This window comes from Arachis duranensis, chromosome 3 (assembly GCF_000817695.3).
Source record: "Arachis duranensis cultivar V14167 chromosome 3, aradu.V14167.gnm2.J7QH, whole genome shotgun sequence".
Lineage (NCBI taxonomy): Eukaryota > Viridiplantae > Streptophyta > Magnoliopsida > Fabales > Fabaceae > Arachis > Arachis duranensis.
The window spans coordinates 53,198,387-53,218,944 of record NC_029774.3 but is presented as its reverse complement, the minus strand read 5'-3'; the positions used below and the strand labels follow the sequence as shown (position 1 = coordinate 53,218,944).

The window sequence follows — 20,558 nt, the reverse complement described above, 5'->3', positions numbered from 1 at the left end:
GACAAAAGATCCAAGAAAGAGGACTACGAAAAATAACTTAAAGGAGACCGATATAACCAAGTCGGACTCCTACCATTAAAAAAGTTATCAAGTAGTCCCTGAAAGAGATCTGACAAAAGATCCAAGAAAGAGGACTACGAAAAATAACTTAAAGGAGACCGATATAACCAAGTCGGACTCTTACCATTAAAAAGTTATCAAAGTAATCCCTGGAAGAGACCTGACAAAGGTCCAAAAAAGAGGATTACATAAATAACTTAAAAGGAGACCGACATAACGAAGTCAGACTCCTGCTACTGAAAAGTTATACGAATAGTCCCTGAAAGAGATCTGACAAAGATCCAAGAAAGAGGACTACGAAAAATAACTTAAAGGAGACCGACATAACCAAGTCAGACTCCTAAAAAGTTATTAACATAATCCCTGAAAGAGCCCAGAAAAGGGGATCACAAAAATAACTTTTGAGGGGGACCAACATAAAGAAATCGGTTATGAGGTACTAAAAATACAAACTAGAGCGAGGAAACCGAGAAACAAGTCGGACCCCCCCACAGGCACGGCCTCAAAAGGTTCCAAGCTACAAACAATAAACACGAAAGCAACCTAAAGAGGCCAGACAGCAAAATTTCAACAGATATCATGCATAATACGATAAAGCTTCAAGAGGCCACCACAAAAGCAACCTCGGAAGCTACTTTTGTTTTTTAAGAGTTGCAAGGAAGACAACTAGAAACGTCAAAAAGATCAAACAAAACAAAGTTCAAAAGCCCACAAACTGGGCTATTTACACAAAATATCCAGAAAAAAGATCAGCTAAAGATCGGGAGCTTTCCCGGCAGCATCAGTATGAGGAGAAGGAGGACGAGTCTGAAGGGGCACAGCATCTACGGTTCCATCATCCCGGTTTAGAATCTGGCAATCCGGATCAGATGCAACGGGAGGAACAGAGGAGGTCGACACCTTAAAAGAAGGCACTGAGGGAGGATCAGCCTCATCATCATCCTGGTCATCAGGGACAATCTTACCATCCCTCACGACATTGTCCAGGCAAATGAGAGTCAAGTCGGCATCAGGAGCAACAACCCGGAACTGTTCCATCAGGTTCTCGGAGGCAGCAGTTACGCTACCCACAAGATGACCTTGAAGCTCACCATAATTAACCCGGGCTGTTTCCAAATCCTCCAGAAGATGCATCAATTCCCTATAAGCCAAGACATAGCTGTCCTTATGTTTCAACGCCATGTCTTCGGCCAGCTTCAAAGAAGCAGCAAGGGCAATAGAGCTGGCCTTCTCACCCTCCAGTTCCTTCTCCACCTTGGCCAACTTCACCTCCAACTCCTCCTTCAGACCCTTGATTCGATCAAATTTTGACTTGGCCTCCTCCATAAAAGATTTGGTAGCATGAACCGGAATCCTCTGAATTGTTCGAAAAATAGCTGCACCCATATGGGCCATCTTCACACTATTTTGGGTAATAAAATACAAATGCTTTAGAAGAGACACGTCGTCCATGGAAAGCCCACCATAGGGGGCAATTTGCTGGTCAACAAACTCAATGGCATCAAAGTCCGGGGCATCCAAGTTGAAAGGCTCGGATGTTTTTTGCTTCTTACTAGGAGGGGCACCAGGAGCTGCTGTAGAAGATTGTGGAGGATCGACCAGACAAACCCGAGGAATAGGAATTACTTTCTTCGGCCTGGGAGAACTCGGAATAGGAGGTCTAACTGGAGCTTGGGAAGATCCCTCGCCGACCACTTTGGCCGAAATGTTTAAAGCAGCAGTTGCCTTCTTCGCCTTCTTGAAGGCCTTCATCGAGTCATTGTTCTTAGACATCTCTGTAAACACAAAAACAACCACGACAAAGAGTTACAAAAGAGGAACAAAAAAGGAAATAAATATAGAGGCAAGTCGGGCCAATAGACAAACAAATACCCAAAGCAGGCCGAACCAAAGACGGATCGTTCAGAAATCTCTTCGTATCCAGATGGGGAGGCTTCCCCCACAAATCTTCAAGAACAACTACAAAAGCCCGCTCAACCTCACTACGCATTTCCCATGTGTAACGTGGCACTCTTACATTCATTTGCCACTCTAGAGGAAAAGCAGGCTCGTCATTTTCATCAAGAAAAAAGGAGCGGGCCCCTTCAATAGCTCGAACTTTAAAAAAGTAGTTCTTGAAGTCCTTAAAGGACTCATCATACATTGCAAACACTTTATGACCCTGGGCAGACCGGAAAGAAACCCAAGAAGCTTTCTTTTTTGAAGAACTGCCAGGCTTGGCAGAAACAAACAAGTAAAGAAAAAGAGTCTGGGAAGGTGTCACATCTAGTTCATGACAGAGAAGTTGGAAAATTTTAATAAAACCCCAGGAATTGGGGTGAAGCTGGGATGGAGCAATATTACATGACCACAACAGATCAGTCTCAAAAGCAGTAAAAGGAAAAGAAACGTTCAACTGGCTGAAAAAGTATTCATAAGCATAAAAGAAGGGGCGTTCTCCCTCAAAAGAAGTCGGAAAGCACACTCTCTCGTCAGAATCAGGGGCAACAAGCTCGTAATCCTCCTCACGGGCATTGTTACCACAAATCCTATGGCACTTCCTCAGCTCTGTGCAAAATTCAGCATCCACAACAGAAACACACAACAAAACAAGGGAGTCCAGCCAATCAGACATCCCCTCAGGAACCCTGGAAGACATCTTTACAATGTTATTGCGAGAAGACATGAGGCCAACTAATCCTACAAAGTAAGAAAAGAAGATAAGGATTACTACAAACATCTCGGACAAAGGGAGAAAACAACTCGGTCAGTAGATGAAACAGCGAAAAGGAAAACCCCGAGACTCAAACCAAAAGTCCTGGGGTATCCTTTGGAGGCAGTAGCAAAGCAAGGTTCCCAAAAAAACTCTACAGCTTACATCCTAGCATTTCTCAGAAAGGATTCAAAACAACAAACACTTTTCACCAAAGAAAAACACAGCAAATCATTACAAGCCTGCCAAGCAAAAAACATTCTCAAACATCAAACACGCCAAGCAGAGACCATTAAAGATGCAACCTTTTTTCAAAGATCAGGCAAAAAACAAACCTCCAAAAGCAAGGAACAGATGCAGATTCTCTGTCAGAAGCAAGAAAACCCTAGAAAAGCCTCGACGAAAATGCCAAAAAGAGCATGAAAGAAAGCAAAACACGTTTACAGCGAAGGAAACAAGAGCAAAGATCACAAAAAGGTTCAAAGCTTTCAAACATGCAAAATCAGAACTTCACCAAAAAACTAAAGATGAAGCTATGAAAGAAGCAAGAAAGCTAGTACCAACCTGGAAAGGGCAGCGAGCTTCAAAGAAACTGAAGATGGAAATCTGGGAACACCTTCTCACAAAGAAACGCGAACAAAGAGCAATGTCGCAGGGAGAAACGTGAAACTCCAGGCGAAGACAGAAGCTCCAGAAACACCAAACGACGCCGCAAACAAAAAAAAATAGAAGAGCGGAGAGAACGGAGAAGAGAAGTTATGAAAAGGGGCAAAAGAAGAGAAACCGTTTCTGGGCTTTCAAAAATCAAAATAAAGAGCCAAAAGGAAATGGGGCAATTAATGGTAAAATTAAGGAAAGCATTAAACCCTCGCACGTTCCCAAAACGCCAATATAAAAGTGCGCGCCTTTAGAGGAAACGTTCTACATTCAAAAGATTCTACAAAAAGAAGAAATCGACAAAATGCTTGAGTTCGGCTTCATCATGAAAGGACCGAAGTCAAAAACTCAACAGAAAAACCGAGCTCAAGCAGGGGCACTGTTCATACCCTGGGTCGAGCTGTCCGACCCGGGATGTTCGACAGACAAAGCGACCGACCTCTTCAGGTTAGGACAACCCGACCTCTCCTCAAAGAGCTCGGCCAAGTCACAGGAAAAGCCCAAATGAAGGGCCCAAATAGAGGAACGCGCCCTAAATCCAAGGGCATCCCAAGCCCATAAAGATAAAGGTGGTTTCCTTAAAGATGACCTCACTTAAAGATAAGATAACTTATCTTATCCGCAGGAGGCCACATCTCACCATTATAAATACGCTGGTGCACCCAGGTATAACTCATACTCTGATTCTACTCAATACCTGCTTAATACCCTTGCTAACTTAAGCATCGGAGTCCCTTGCAGGTACCCCCCACCCTCCAGGGACGAAGGATCAGCACCACCACCAAGTCCAACAAGTCGGACACTCCAGCTCCGGCCGCCATACACCTGCCGGACACGTCGGCTCTGACCAACACAGAAGATCTCATCCGAGATCGACCTACAGTTTCAGGTAACCCTCGGAACAATAATAAAGTGATTTTTTTTATAATATTGATTCTTGTGATTTATAACACTGTAGATTAGTATACTCAAATTACAGATCAATTAAATATATGTATAAAAATAACTATACTAATTTTAGAAACAAGAATTTTAATAAGAACGGTGATATTTGGATACAATTCAAAATTACTAAAAAAATTTTTTTAAAGTTAAAAAAAATACACATTTATTATAATTAAGTCATAGTGATATGTGTGAATTAAATAGCAGTATTACTAGAAGAGAAAAAATATATTTTATAACCTTTATTAATGATTGTTTTAGATTTACATATATGTGTATTTACTTAGAAATAAATATGAAGCATTTGAAATGTTTAAAAAATATAAAATAAAAGTAAAGAATATGCATGATAAAAAAATAAAAGTTCTTCGTAGTAATAAAGGCAAAAAATATTTTCTAAGAAATTACATAGTATTGTGCATGACTCTTCTACTCCATATACCACACAGCAAAATGGTTTAGTAGAAAGAAAAAATCGTACTTTAGTCGATATGGTTAATTCAATGTTACTAAATACAAAGTTGTCTTATAATTTATGGGGTGAGGCATTATTGACAACATACTATTAAGACATAAAAAAGTTTCTCCTTATGAAATATAGAAATAAAAGAAGAAAACCTAACTTGAATTATTTAAAAGCGTGGGGGGTGCTTAGTCTTTGCTTGAGTTCTTGATCGAAAGAGAACCAAGTTGAGGGGCAAGAGTCATAAAAGACACTTTCACAAGATGTGTTCAAAATTTTAAAGAATATAAAATATTAGACTTAGTGTATAAAGTAGTTGTTGAATCAAGAGAAGTAAAATTTATTAAAAATAAATTTATTTATAATTTAACTTCTAACTCAGAATATTCTCAAAAAGAATGCTAACGCCTCCCAAAAAATAAATGATCAAAATAATAAATGTCTAAATGACAAAAAAATTGATCATACCAAAAAAGGATTGAGGGTGAGAAAAAAAATAACTTGGCCCAATTTTTATTTCTTTTCAAGCTATCATTTTTTGGTAGAAGGAACTAAAAATTATATAACAAAAAGATTTCTATTGTGTTGAACTTAGAAAAAAATTCTCAAATATTCAAAGAGGCCATGATTTCTAGAGACTTTACTTTTTGAATAGAAACAACAAATGATGAAATGAGTTCAATGTTATCAAATAATGCTTCTTGAAAAAAAATTGATCATCTCATGATTAATGATAAAATACACCCTATGATCCTAATTTTAAATTAGAAAAAATATGAGGAGACCTATAGCACAATTTAAATATGCTAGTGCTAGAAAAAAATTTATGTATGCGATGCATTAAGCTAGGCCTCATATCGTATTTGTTGTGTGAAAATTATTAAGGCTTATAGGAAACTTAGCAAGAACTAACATTGAAAAGTCATAACAAAAGTTCTTGTTAGTTATCTCAAGAAAACAATAAACTTGGGATTAAATTATAGTGATTATTTTGTAGTTTTGAAAGGTTATTCCAATTTAAGTTGCATTGCAAATCTTAGTGATACAAATCTACTTCAGGATTATTTTCACCATGGTGGTGGAGCAATCAGCTGGACCTCAAAAAAAATGTGAATATCACATTCTACTATGAAGGATGAGTTTGTAGCTTTATCAGTCGCATGTAAAAACATAAAATGGCTTAGGAATTTGTTATATGATTGATGCGTGAGCATCTTATACCCTTTTTCTAGTTGTTTTTATATTGTTTTTAGTTATATTTTATTAAGTTTTAATATATTTTAGTGCAAAATTCACCTTTGGATGCTACTTTGAGATTTTTTGTGTTTTTATGATTTTAGGTGAGATTCAGAGCAGTTTGGAGAAGTCTGGAGCAAGAAACGAAAATGCTGTCAGCTCTCTCTTGGGCTCTGAACGCCCAACCTAGCATTCAACGCCAGCAAGGGGCTAGAGTTAGAAGTGCACACTCCTCTTTGGACATTCAACGCCATATCCTGGCGTTGAACGCCAGCTTACTGTCCGTTTCACATCTATTGGGCCTCTAAAGTGGACTTAGCACTTCTTAGTCTTATTTTATTTTATCTTTGTAATTTTTTAAAATAATATCTTTTAAGTTTAGCATTTATTATTAAGTTGGTATTTAAGGAGGAGACCACCTAGGTTTTGGAATTCTTCTATTTCCACATCTTTTTTAGAAACCTATTTTTCTTTGTAAAGTTATGAGCAACTAAACCTCCTGGTTAAGGTTAGGAGCTCTATTTATTTCTATGGATTAAAACTATTATTCTTCTATTTTAATTAATGTTTGATTCAATTCTAAGGTGTTATTTTTGTTCTTAATCTTATGAATCTGGGTAGAACGAGAGTATGACCCTTACTCTACATGAGCTCTTGTGATTCTCAAGAGAGCTATCTCACTTGAGCTACAGCTTGAAAGCACTCCTCCTAAACTGCTAATTACGTGAACTAACCGGATATGCAACATACAATCCTGTTAGCTTTAGGTAATTGAGGTTTTTGTGGCACCAAACTAGTTTTCTGAACTTCACCCTCTGATCTGAATTAACTAACCTTATATGTGGCATTTTAGTAGGATTAGAGGACATTAAATCGCAAAGAGATTAGGTTTTAATCACTTATGGTTTGCCATAAAATGAATCACCCATTGTTAAAATAGTTGGTGAGATGTTTTAATCCAAAAAAGTAAATATCTCCGACACCTTAACTGTTTTCTCATTATTGTTTTACTCCAATTCTGTTTAATTGCTTTATTTATTTCCTTTTTACTACTTATGCTTTTTACACCAACAACCATCTTTCACTGTTTACCTGACTAAGCCCAGCAAGATAACTATTGCTTGCTCAATCCAACAATTCTTATGGGATTGATCCTCACTCACATGAGGTATTACTTGGATGACCTGGTGCACTTGCCGGTAAAATTGTGCGAGTTCAAGTTTAGCGCATCAAGTTTTTGACGCCATTGCCGGGAATTGTTCATGATTCACAACAACAGGTTGTCTTGTTGCTTAGATTATGTATTTTTATTAGTTTTTATTTAATTATCTTTCTTTTGATTTTCGAAATCTTGCTTATTCATTTTTCTTAATTTTCGATTGTTATCTTATTTAATCTTCCCCTTAATTTCGAAATTTTTTTCTTTTGTTTTGGCTATCTTAATTTTATTTGATTTCAAATTTTAAGTTTTGTGTTTCTTTTTATCTTGTTTGTCTTCTTGAATTTTCCATTTCTATCCTGTTTATCTTATCCTTTTTTTTCTTTCGAACTTTTGTTATCTTCTTTTTATTTAAATTCAAATTTTAAGTTTGGTGTCCTTTTAGTGATTTTTCTGGTTTAATTAATTTTCTTTTTAATTTTTGAATCTTATCTTGTTATCTTTCTTGATTTTCAATCTTTATCTTATTTATCTTTTCCTTGATTTTTAAATTTTGTTCTAGTTATCTTATCTTTATCTTTCCTTTTGATTTTTGAATCATATCTAGTTCATTTTTCTTGATTTTGGATCTTTATCTTATTTATCTTCTCCTTGATTTTCAAATTTTGTGTTAGTTATTTTCAAATCTTAAGTTTGGTGTTTCTTTAATTTTTTTCTCTTTCTTTTTGAATTTCAAAAATTTTTAAAACATTTTCTTTCTAAATTTTCAAAAAATTTTAAATTAAATCTTCCATCTCTATTTTTAAATCTTTTTTTAGTTAATTGTTTACTTTATCTTGTTTTATTCAATTTTTTAGTTTGGTGTTTCTTTAATTTTTCTTTTTCTTTCTTTTTGAAATTCGAAAACTTTTGAACCCCTTTCTTTCTAATTTTCGAAAATTCTTAGGCTAAATATTTCAACTTTAATTTTTAGTCTTTTTGTTAATTGTTTACTTTATCTTACTTTATTTCTTTATTAGGATACCTCACTGGGAGTCTTTTATACTCTGACATAGAGACTGACCGGAGGAAAAATATCGGTAAAAAATTTTCACAAAAATAATCACGTTGCAAGTATAGTTCTAAATCAAAAATTAAACCTCAATCAATATTTAAATTGTTTGTTACTTAAGCAAACACAATAAAATTAACCGAAGTATTTAAACCTCAGTTAATCTCTCAAGGAATTGCAGAAAAGTGTAGTTATTATTGGTTATGGGAAAGTATATTTTTGGATTTTGGAATAAGAAACAATAAAGTAAAATAACAAGGAAATAAAATAATAACTAAGAAAATGTCCTAGCAAGGATTGAGAATTAGAATTTCTATCATTATCATTATCATTATCACTTGTGATGGTAAATGCCTTTTGCTTTCACTTAGGTAACCTCTAACAATGAAGGAAAGTTAAGTGAGCAAATTGAACTTAAGTTCACAAGTCTTAATCACAGACTAGATTTAGTGAAGCCTAAGCCAACTAGCAATTTCCAATCACCAATCAACAAAAGAATTTTGATAATTCAAGAGTCTCTAATTGATCAATCCAAGTTAAGAACATAAAAATATAATTAAAAATCCAACCAAACATTTTATCGAACACTTGGAAGGCATAAAGTAGAAACATAGAAAACTAACAAGGCAAAGCAAAATTTAAGACTAACCAAAGCAAAAAAATAACAATAACAAAGCAACTGAACAATAAGAAACATGAAGCATAAATTGCATTAATGAAAATTGAGAGTAACACATGAACTCATAAACTAAATTAGCAAAATAAAGGAATCAACAAGAGAAGAAGATGAACTAAAATGCTTAAACAAATAAAAGTAGAAGAAAACTAAATTAAAGGTAGAATTCTGAAATTGAGAAGGAACAAGAGTAAAAAACCCTAAAATCTAGAGAGAGGAGAGAGACCTCTCTCTCTAGAAAACTATATCTAAAACCTAATATATATGAATCAAAATGTGAATGAATGATTCCCCGTTTTCAGCTCCACTATGTAGCCTCTAATCAGTATTTTTGGGCCTGAAACTGGGTTCAAAGCAGTCCAGAAATTGCAGCACGTGATGCTCGTCACGCGTACGCATCTCTGAACAATTCCTGGTCACACATACGCGTCATCCACATGTATGCATCGATTGCCTCATGCACTGGTCAAGTTGATCCTGTGACACGCATGCATGGACGACGCATATGCGTCACCTAACTGCTAGGCAACTATGGCAAATTGCATATCATTTTGAAGCCCCAAATGTTAGCTTTCCAACGCAACTGGAACCGCCTCCTTCGAACCTCTGTAGCTCAAGTTATGATCGGTTTAGTACGAAGAGGTCAGAATTGGCAGCTTAGCAATTCCTTCAATTTCTTGTGTTCCTTCCACTTTTGCATGCTTCCTTTCTATCATCTAAGACATTCCTACCCTATAAACCCTGAAAACACTTAACAAACGTATCACGGCATCGAATGGTAATAAGAGAGGATTAAAACTAGCAAATTTAAGGCCAAAGAAGCATGTTTTCAATCATAGCACAAAATCAGGAAGGAAAATGTAAAACATGCAAATTCTATGAATAAGTGTAAGAATAATGGATAAAATCCACTCAACTCAGTACAAAATAAACCGTAAAATAGCGGTTTATCTGAGACTCACACCTCTTCTTTGTTTCTTGTTGTTTATGAGCATGAATATGGATAAAGAACCCCTTCTTAATCCTGATCCTGAAAGGACCTTAAGGCGGTGTTTGCAACAAGCTAGAGCTTGCAAAACCGGAGAAAATCTCATGAAAACTTTTGAGAAGGAAGATGAAGAGGCCGATATGGCTGGAGGAAATCCAAATGCTGAAGAGCATGCCAGGAAAGTGCTTGGCTCATACACTGCATCCACTACTGACTTCTATGGGCATAGCATATCAGTCCCTGCCATTGGTGCCAACAATTTTGAGCTCAAGCCTCAAATTGTCACTCTGGTGCAACAGAATTGTTAGTTTCGTGGACTCCTGCAGGAGGACCCCAACAAGTTTATATATTTTTTGCAGATCTGTGATAGGTCAAGACGAATGGAGTGAACCTTGAGGTTTACAAGCTTGTGCTCTTTTCTTTTGCTGTAAGGGACAGAGCAAAGCTATGGCTAGATTCTCAGCCTAAGGAGAGCCTAGACACATGGGACAAGGTGGTCACCAGATTTCTGGCCAAATTCTTTCCACCTTATAAGCTGAGTAAGCTTAGAGTAGAAGTCCAGACATTCAGACAGAAAGAGAAAGAATCCCTCTATGAGGCTTGGGAGAGGTACAAGCAGCTGATCAGGCGAATCCCTCCCGATATTATCTCAGACTGGACCATGCTAGAGATCTTTTATGATGGCCTCTCTGAAATGGCCAAGATGTCATTGGATCACTCTGTAGGCAGATCACTGCACATGTAGAAGACGCTTGAGGAAGTACATGTGCTCATTAAGATGATTGCCAACAACTAATACATGAAGGAACCCTGTGAACATTGGAAGTACTAAGAAGAGAAGAGTCATGGAAGTGGACACACTGGACACCATTTTAGCTCAAAACAAGCTTATGTCCCAACAGATTAACATGATCTTTCAACACTTAAGTGGGATGCAGGTTTTAGCTATAAACACACAAGAAGCATCATATGACATGACTGGGAGTTATACTCAAGGGGACGCTGGTGACATTGCTCTGACAACCATGGAGAAAGTGAATTACATGGGGAATTCCTCTAGAAATACCAATAATAATTCCTATGCAAACAATTTTAATCAGGGATGGAGGAATCATCCTGACTTTGGGTGGAGACATCAATAGAGGCCTCAACAAGGCTTCAACAATGATCAGGGTGGAACCAATCAAAACAGGTTTAACAACAGACAGTTCCAACCCTCTCTGCAGCTGATGGAGATGCCTCAGCAAAAGCTCTCTGACTTAGCCACAACAGTTTCCAACCTCTTCAAGACCACCCATAGCTTTATGGTAGAAACTTGGTCCTCAATTCGGAACTTGAAGATATAAGTGGGTCAGTTGAGCAGAAGGATACCTGAGAGACCTCCCAACACTCTCCCTAGTAACACAGAGGTAAATCCAAGAAAAGAGTGCAAGGTTCTCACTGTGGACAAGGAGGCCGAACCCAATGAGGAGCAAGCTGCTAAGGATTTAAATGAGAACAAGGCTCAAGATGAGACTAGGAATGCACTTGTACACGCCCCTATAGAGATGAAGGACCCTGAAGCACAACACCCCCTGAACATGCAATAGGAAACTGAGGATGAGCAAATTGCTCAATCCTTGGCAGTCCTCAAGAAGCTACAAGTTAATATTTCTTTTGCTGAGGTGTTGGAAAAGAAACCACCCTATATAGCCTGTTTAAAAGTGTAATTTTTGAGCAAACGGCCCTGAGGGGAGATAAAACTGTGGTGCTGACAAAGGAGTGCAGTGCATTAGTGCAAAAGAAGCTACCTCCGAAAATGCCAGATCCTGGAAGCTTCCTGATTTCCTGCACTATAGGGACCATTATATTTAAGAAGCCATTATGCGACCTTGAATCAAGCATAAATTTGATGCCTCTTTTTGTGATGAAAAAGCTGGGAATCCATAGGTACAGCCCATAAGGATCTCACTAGGGATGACAAACAAGTCCCTGAAGCGTGATATGAAATGGTGGAGAATGTCTTTGTAAAGGTTGAAAACCTTTACTTCCCTGCATACTTCGTGATCCTTGACACTGGAGAGGAAAAGAACGACTCCATCATCCTAGGAAGGCCCTTCCTAGCCACTGGAAAGGCCTTGATTGATGTTGAGAAAGGAGAGTTACTTCTAAGATTATGAGAGGACCATATAATGTTTAAGATGCCCAACCCTCACTCTCTCTCTCTAATAATGGAGGTACTACAATACAACACTTAGTGTTTTAACCTTCTCTCACAGTGCAAAGCCATATAGAACCCCTTGATATCAAACCTAAGTTTGGTGTTGGACACTCACCACAACCATTGAAGAAGGAGGCACCAAGAAGAAAGTACCAAAAGGCTGGAGAAACAAGAAGATTCCCACTGAAGACTTCTCACCTGGCATGAGAGTTGTCTTCACCAGAAGTCCAGTAATACCATACACTGTGAACCGGATCCTATCTCTGAAGCATGTTGAACTGATTCACGAGAGCACAGGAAGGAAGTTCACCATGAGGGGTGAAGATCTGAGCTCTTATGAACCTCTGTAAAAGGAGCTGTCTGTCAAGCTAATGACAGTAAAGAAGCATTTATTGGGAGGTAACCCAACCATACGTATCCTATAGTTTACTTTTATTTTCTTTTATGTTATTTTTGTTTATTTGAGTTTGACTTCATTTCCTTTTATTTTCTGTTGATTTTCATAGTTTTCCTCATATTTTTAACATTTGTGATCATGTGTAGCACTTAGAACAGAAATAGGAACGCGTACCAGGAAAATAGAACACACTGGAGGATGCCCCTTGTTGGCGTTGAATGCCAAAACCGGCATTCAGTGCCAGAAGAGGGATGGAAGCTTAGGCATTTAACATCCAGATAGGAGCAGTCCAGGACCAACTTTTAGTCCCCCAAGGGCGTTCAATGCCCATCCATGGCGTTGAACGCCAGAAAAAAAGGGATCCCCATATGCCGTTCAATGCCCAGTCCTGATGGTGCAGGAATTTTATGCCAACACCTGGGTCACAAAGAAGCATGATTCAAGCGTGAACTCTGAGCCAAAAAACTAGTGCATCATGGTCAGATGGCATATCATAGATTTCAGCCCCGAGAGTGCGATGGTGGTGCTACAGTTTTCAGAGCCAGGAAATAACCCTCACTCATACACTAGAAGGGTCAATACTGACCAAAGGTTGGAGCAAGTTCTTGCTGACATATGTGTGCCTAGAGCTCAGTGGAGGAGGGATGCTCAAGGCCGGCCTTACCAACTGTGTAGGCTTGACCTTAAGCCAATTGCTAGGGGATGGTTGGAGTTCATCTAACGTTCGATCATCCCTACAAGTAACCGCTCTAAGGTTATAGTCAAGAGAGCAATGATGATCTACTGCATCATGCTTGGCAGCAAGGTGGAGGTACATGAAGTGATCCCTCAAGAGATTTATAAACTAGCTGATAAGCCCTCCACTCAAGCAATGCTGGTATTCCTCATCTCATTCACCGCTTATGTGCAGCAGCTGGAGCTTACATAGAGGGAGATACCCTGATTGAATAGGAGAGACCCATCACAAGAAAGGGTGTGGAGCACGCCAGGGAGCTTGCACAAGGACCACAGTAAGAGGTCGTTCCACCACCTCCACAGGATATTCTGGAGATGCCTCAAGGGATGTACTTCGCTTCCCGAGACTACTGGGAGCAGTTGACTACATCTCTAGGGGAGCTAACATCATCAGTGGATTAGCTGAGGCTAGAGCATTAGGACCAATTTGCTATCCTCCATCAGATGATGGAAGATCAAAGGAGACTGATGGAGGAGCAGAGGAGGTATGGGCGTGACATTAAGGAGCTTAAACGTTCCAAAGGATTCTCTAGAGGGAGCAATAGCCACCATCATTGAGGTGGTCTAGGTCTATTCTCCGTATCTTTATTTTATCTCTGTTTTCCTAGTATTTCATTTTTATCTATTTTCTATTCTAGTTGCATGATCACTCTTAAGATTACTTTATTTTCTAGTAGTAGTTTATTTTTTATTTTATTTAAAGATGTCTTATGTATTCCACATCAAGCTTAAAAAGAAAAATCTATTGAAAAAGAAGTAGTAAGATGCATAAGATCTTGAGTTATATTATGAGTTATTCCATTTACTTTGGATGTGGTGGTCTTTTCTCTATTTTCTAAATGCATGAATTAACTGTGCATATTTGATATTGAAGTTGAGTATATTGGTTCTTGAGAAATAGGAACTTAGAGAAATATTATTGATTCTCTGAAATACTAAAAAAATATTCTTGAAGCAAAAGAAACAACAAAAAAAATTTGAAATAAAAAAAAGAAAAATAAAAAAGGTCCAATACCCTGACCTCATTTGAGTTTGTGTTGATCTGGCATTTGATGAAAGATATTATGGGAATAACTGATATTCTTTGTCAAGCTTTACAAAAGCAGTCTCAAGACATAGTTAATGTTGTGCAACTAGTTTATTCTATAAAAACACTTATCCAAAGCATGAGAGATGACAGATGGGAGGAATTATTAAAAATGTGGAATCATTTTGTGAGCAATATGATATTCTAATTCCTGATTTAACTGCTTCTTATGTTGCAAGGCAAGGACGCTCATGTCACCAAAATATCATATTATAGTTGAGCATTATTTTAGAGTGGAGATATTTTTAGTCACAATTGATAAGTAATTACAAGAGTTAAATAGCAGATTTAATGATCAAGCAATGGATCTACTAAGTCTGAGCTCTACTCTCATGCCTAAGGATGCTTACAAAAATTTTGACATTGCTAAGATTTCTACTCTTGTTGACAGCTACTATCCCAAACATTTTACTGAACAAGAGAAGATTAATTGCCTTTTCAGCTTCAGCATTTTATTCTTGATGTTTGTCAGCATCCAAAAATGAAGAATTTGTCAACTATTCATGAACTGTGTAGATGTTTAGCAGAAAAAAAAGTCAAAAGTGTATTACTTGATTGATAGATTGATTTGTCTGATATTAACTCTTCTAGTTTCTACAGCTACCACAGAGCGATCATTTTCAACAATGAAAATAATAAAGACAAGGTTAAGAAACAAGATGGAAGACGACTTTCTTGCAGATAGTTTGGTTATTTACATTGACAAAGAAATTGCTGAAAAGTTTAGTTCTGATTCAATTATTGAAGATTTTAAGTCATTAAAAACTCGAAGAGTACCATTATAAACTATTTTATATTTTTTATTTGTAGAAGTATTTATTTATTATCTTATTAGTACGTAACAAACTTAAAGAATAATTATATTTATAAATTTTATTTTGATATAAATATTATTATTAAATTTTTATGTTAAATTTTTGCCCCCCAAAAATTTTGTTTCAAGCTCCGCTACTGATCAAGAAACCCATGAAACTGAACACTTAAAGTCCCAATGCTGTAAAGAGTACGCCTAAGACTCTGAGCATCACTGTCTGGGAATAAAAGCAAAGTAAAAGTCGAATCCAAAAGGTTCCCTCAATTAAGTGCTTGTGGTGTGATGAGCGGATAATTTATACGCTTTTTGGCATTGTTTTTAGGTAGTTTTTGGTAGGATCTAGCTACTTTTAGGGATGTTTTTATTAGTTTTTATGAAAAATTCACATTTCTAGACTTTACTATGAGTTTATGTGTTTTTCTGTGATTTTAGGTATTTTCTGGCTGAAATTGAGGGACCTGAGCAAAAATCTGATAGGAGGCTGAAAAAGGACTACAGATGCTGTTGGATTCTGACCTCCCTGCACTCAAAATGGATTTTCTTGAGTGATATTACAATTGTGCGTACCAAGTTGTTGGCGCCATTGAGATCACAATTTTGTGCACCAAGTTTATGGTGCCGTTGCCGGGGATTGTTTGAGTTTGAACAACTGACAGTTCATCTTGTTGCTTAAATTAGGTAATTTTCTTTTCAAAAAGTTTTCAAAAATCTTTTTAAAATTTTTCTTCTTTTTTGGTTTCCTAAAAGTAGTTTTCGAAAAAAAATCCAAAAAAAATTATAAAATCATAAAATCAAAAATATTTTGTGTTTCTTGTTTGAGTCTAGAGTCAATTTTTAAGTTTGGTGTCAATTGCATATTTTTTATTTTTTCCTCAAAAATATTTTCGAAAAACTCATGCATGGAGTTCTTCATGATCTTCAAGTTGTTCTTGATAAGTCTTCTTGTTTGATCTTCATATTTTTTTTGTTTTGTGTCTTTTGTTGTTTTTCATATGCATTTTTGCATTCATAGTGTCTAAGCATTGAAAATTTCTAAGTTTGGTGTCTTGCATGTTTTCCTCTCTTGAAAATTTTTCAAAAATAAGTCTTGATGTTCATCTTGATCTTCAAAGTGTTCTTGGTGTTCATCTTAATATTCATAGTATTCTTGCATGCATTAGTTGTTTTGATTCATAATTTTTATGTCTTGAGTCATTTTGTTGTTTTTCTCTTTCCACATTAAATTCAAAAAAATCAAAAAATATCTTTTCCTTATTTCTCTCATAAATTTCGAAATCTTTGGGTTGACTTAGTAAAATTTTTTTAAAATAAGTTGTTTCTTGTTAGTCAACTCAAAATTTCATTTTTAAAAATCCTATCTTTTCAAAATCTTTTTCAAAAATCAAATCTTTTTCATTTTTCTTATTATTTTTCGAAAATTTTAAAAAAAATTGATTTTCAAAATCTTTTTCTTAATTTTATTTCATAATTTTCGAAAACTTTATTAACAATTAATGTGATTGATTCAAAAAAATTTTGAAGTTTGTTACTTTCTTGTTAAGAAAGGTTCAATCTTTAAATTCTAGAATCATATCTTTTAGTTTCTTGTTAGTCAAGTAATCAATTTTAATTTTAAAAATCAAATCTTTTTAATTACCTTTTCAAATCTTTTTTAAAACAAATCTCAATCATATCTCTTCAATCATATCTTTTTCAAAATCAATTTCAAAATCTTTTCTAACTTCTTATCTTTTCAAAATTGATTTTCAAATCTTTTTCAATTAACTAATTGACTTTTTGTTTGTTTCTTATCTTTTTCAAAACCACCTAACTACTTTTCTCTCTCTAATTTTCAAAAATTCCTCACCCTTTTTCAAAAATCTTTTTATTTAATTAATTGTTTCAAATTTTAATTTTAATTTTATTTCTTCTCTTAATTTTCAAAAATCACTAACCATTTTTCAAAAACAATTTTCAAAATTCTCTCCCTCTCATCTTCTTCTATTTATTTATTTAATTACTAACACTTCTCTTCTACTCGTAATTTGAACCCTCTTCTCTTCTCTCTCTGTGTTCAAATTTTTCCTCTTCTATTCTTCTTCTCTTCAACTCACATAAAGGAATCTCTACACTGTGACATAGAGGATTCCTCTTCTTTTCTGTTCTCTTCTTTTTCATATGAGTAGGAGCAAGGACAAGGACATTCTTGTTGAAGCAGATCCTGAACCTGAAAGGACTCTGAAGAAGAAGCTAAGAGAAGCTAAAGCACAACAATCCATAGAAAACCTTACAAAGAATCTCGAAAAAGAAAGAGACATGGCCGAACCCAACAGCAATGCAAGGAGGATGCTTGGTGATTATACTACACCTACTTCCAATTTTTATGGAAGAAGCATCTCAATCCTTGCCATTGGAGCAAACAATTTTGAGCTGAAGCCTCAACTAGTTGCTCTAATGCAACAAAACTACAAGTTTCATGGACTTCCATCAGAAGATCCCTATCAGTTTTTAACTGAGTTCTTGCAGATCTATGATACTGTTAAGACAAATAGAGTAGATCCTGAAGTCTACAGGCTCATGCTTTTCCCTTTTGCTGTAAGAGACAGAGCTAGAACATGGTTAGACTCACAACCTTAAGATAGCCTGGACTCTTGGGATAAGCTAGTCCCTCTTGGGATAAGCTAGTCCCGGCCTTCTTGGCCAAGTTCTTTCCTTTTCAAAAGTTGAACAAGCTTAGAGTGGATGTTCAGACCTTCAGGCAAAAAGATGGTGAATCCCTCTATGAAGCTTGGGAAAGATACAAGTAGTTGACCAAAAAGTGTCCTTCTGACATGCTTTCAGAGTGACCATTTTGGATATATTCTATGATGGTCTATCTGAGTTCTCTAAGATGTCACTGGACCATTCTGCAGGTGGATCCATTCACCTAAAGAAAACGCCTGCAGAAGCTCAAGAACTCATTGACATGGTTGCAAATAACCAATTCATGTACACTTCTGAAAGGAATCCTGTGAGTAATGGGATGCCTTAGAGGAAGAGAGTTCTTGAAATTGATGCTCTAAATGCCATACTAGCTCAGAACAAAATGTTGACTCAGCAAGTCAACATGATTTCTCAGAATCTGAATGGAATGCAAAATGAATCCAACAGTACTAAAAAAGCATCTTCTGAAGAAGAAGCTTATGATCCTGAGAACCTTGGAATGGCAGAGGTGAATTACATGGGTGAAGCCTATGGAAACACCTATGATCTCTCATGGAGAAATCATCCAAATTTCTCATAAAAGGATCAACAAAAACCCCAACAAGGCTTTAATAATGGTGGAAGAAACAGGTTTAGCAATAGCAAGCCTTTTCCATCATCTTTTCAGCAACAGACAGAGAATTCTGAGCAAAGCCCCTCTAGCTTAGTAAACATATTCTCTGATCTATCTAAGGCCACTTTAAGTTTTAAGAACGAAACAAGGTCCTCCATTAGAAACTTGGAGGCACAAGTGGGTCAACTGAGTAAGAAAATCACTGAAACTCCTCTAGTGCTCTCCCAAGCAATACAGAATAGAATCCAAAAAGAGAGTGCAAGGCCATTGATATTATCAAAATGGCCGAATCCAAGGAGGAAGGGGAGGACGTGAATCCCAATGAGAAAGATCTCATGGGATGTCCCCAGACAGAAAGAAGTTCCATATTTAGGACCTAAAGGAATCTGAGGCTCATATAAAGACCATAGAGATTCCATTAAACTTCCTTCTGCCATTCATGAGCTCTGAGAACTATTCTTCCTCTAAAAAGGATGAAGATGTAACTGAAATGTAAGTTGCTCAATATCTAGGAGCCATAATGAAGCTGAATGCCAAGTTGTTTGGTAATGAGACTTGGGAAGGTGAACCTCCCTTGCTCATTAGTGAACTAAATACATGGATTCAGCAAACTTTACCTCAAAAGAAACAAGATCCTGGTAAATTCTTAATACCCTGTACCATAGGCACCATGACCTTTGAGAAGGCTCTGTGTGACCTGGGGTCAAGTATAAATCTTATGCCACTCTCTGTAATGGAGAAACTGAGGAGCTTTGAGGTAGAAGCTGCAAGAATCTCATTAGAGATGGCAGACAAGTTAATAAAACAAGCTTATGGATTGGTAGAGGACGTGTTAGTGAAGGTTAAAGGCCTTTACATCCCTGCTGATTTCATAATCCTAGACACTGGGAAGGATGAGGATGAATGCATCATCCTTGGAAGACCCTTCCTAGCCACAGCAGGAGCCGTGATTGATGTTGACAGAGGAGAGCTAGTCCTTCAATTGAATGAGGATTACCTTGTGTTTAAAGCTTAAGGATTTTCCTCTGCAACCATGGAGAGGAAGCATGAAAAGCTTCTCTCAATACAGAGTCAAACAAATCCCCCACAATCAAACTCTAAGTTTGGTGTTGGGAGGCCACAACCAAACTCTAAATTTGGTGTTAAACCCCCACATTCAAACTCTAAGTTTGGTGTTGGGAGGTCCCAACAATGCTCTGAACATCTGTGAAGCTCCATGAAAGCTCACTGTCAAGCTATTGACATTAAAGAAGCGTTTATTGGGAGGCAACCCAATTTTTAATTATCTATATTTCTATTGTTCTTTTATGTTTTATTAGGTTTATGATCATGTGGAGTCACAAAACAATTGCAAAAATTAAAAACAGAATAAAAACAGCAGAAAAAAGCACACCCTGAAGGAAGAGCTGTCTGGCATTTAAACGCCAGAAACAAGCATCTGTCTGGCATTTAACGCCAGAAACAAGCATCAAGCTGGCGTTTAATGCCAGAAACAAGCATCAAGCTGGCGTTAAACGCCAGAAACAAGCTACATTTGGGCGTTTAACGCCAAAAACAAGCATCAATCTAGCGTTAAACGCCAGGATTGCATACAAAGGGCGTTTTACACACCTAAAAGGTGCAGGGATGAGAAATTCTTGACACCTCAAGATCTATGGACACCACAAGATCACCTCAGGATCTGTGGACCCCACAGGATCCCCACTTACCCCACTTCTCTCTTCTTCACACAATCCAATAACACTATACCCTTCACCAATCACCTCAATCTCTCTTCCCCATTACCCCTTCACCAATCACATCCATCCACTCTTCCCCACAAATCCCACCTACCTTCAAATTCAAAATCTCTTTCCCACCCAAACCCACCCTAAATAACCAAACCCAAACCCCTCTCCCTCCACTATATAAACCCCTCCATCCTTCTTCATTTTCCCACAACAGTACCCTCTCTTCTCCCCCTTGGCCGAAACCCACACCTCTCTCCCTCTCCTCCATATCTTCTTCTTCTTCTTCTATTCCTTCTTCTTTTGCTCGAGGGCGAGCAACATTCTAAGTTTGGTGTGGTAAAAGCATAGCTTTTTTGTTTTTTCATAACCATTG

At 36.9% G+C, this 20,558-nt stretch overlaps 1 non-coding gene across 1 annotated transcript; it reads right to left on the bottom strand.

Moving 5' to 3' along the window:
• Positions 1 to 17,868: 17,868 nt before the first annotated feature.
• Positions 17,869 to 17,976, bottom strand: LOC127746178 (small nucleolar RNA R71). The gene has a single exon (XR_008007798.1). It is a non-coding gene; the product is annotated as a small nucleolar RNA R71 (small nucleolar RNA).
• Between the last annotated feature and the right edge of the window lie 2,582 nt (positions 17,977 to 20,558).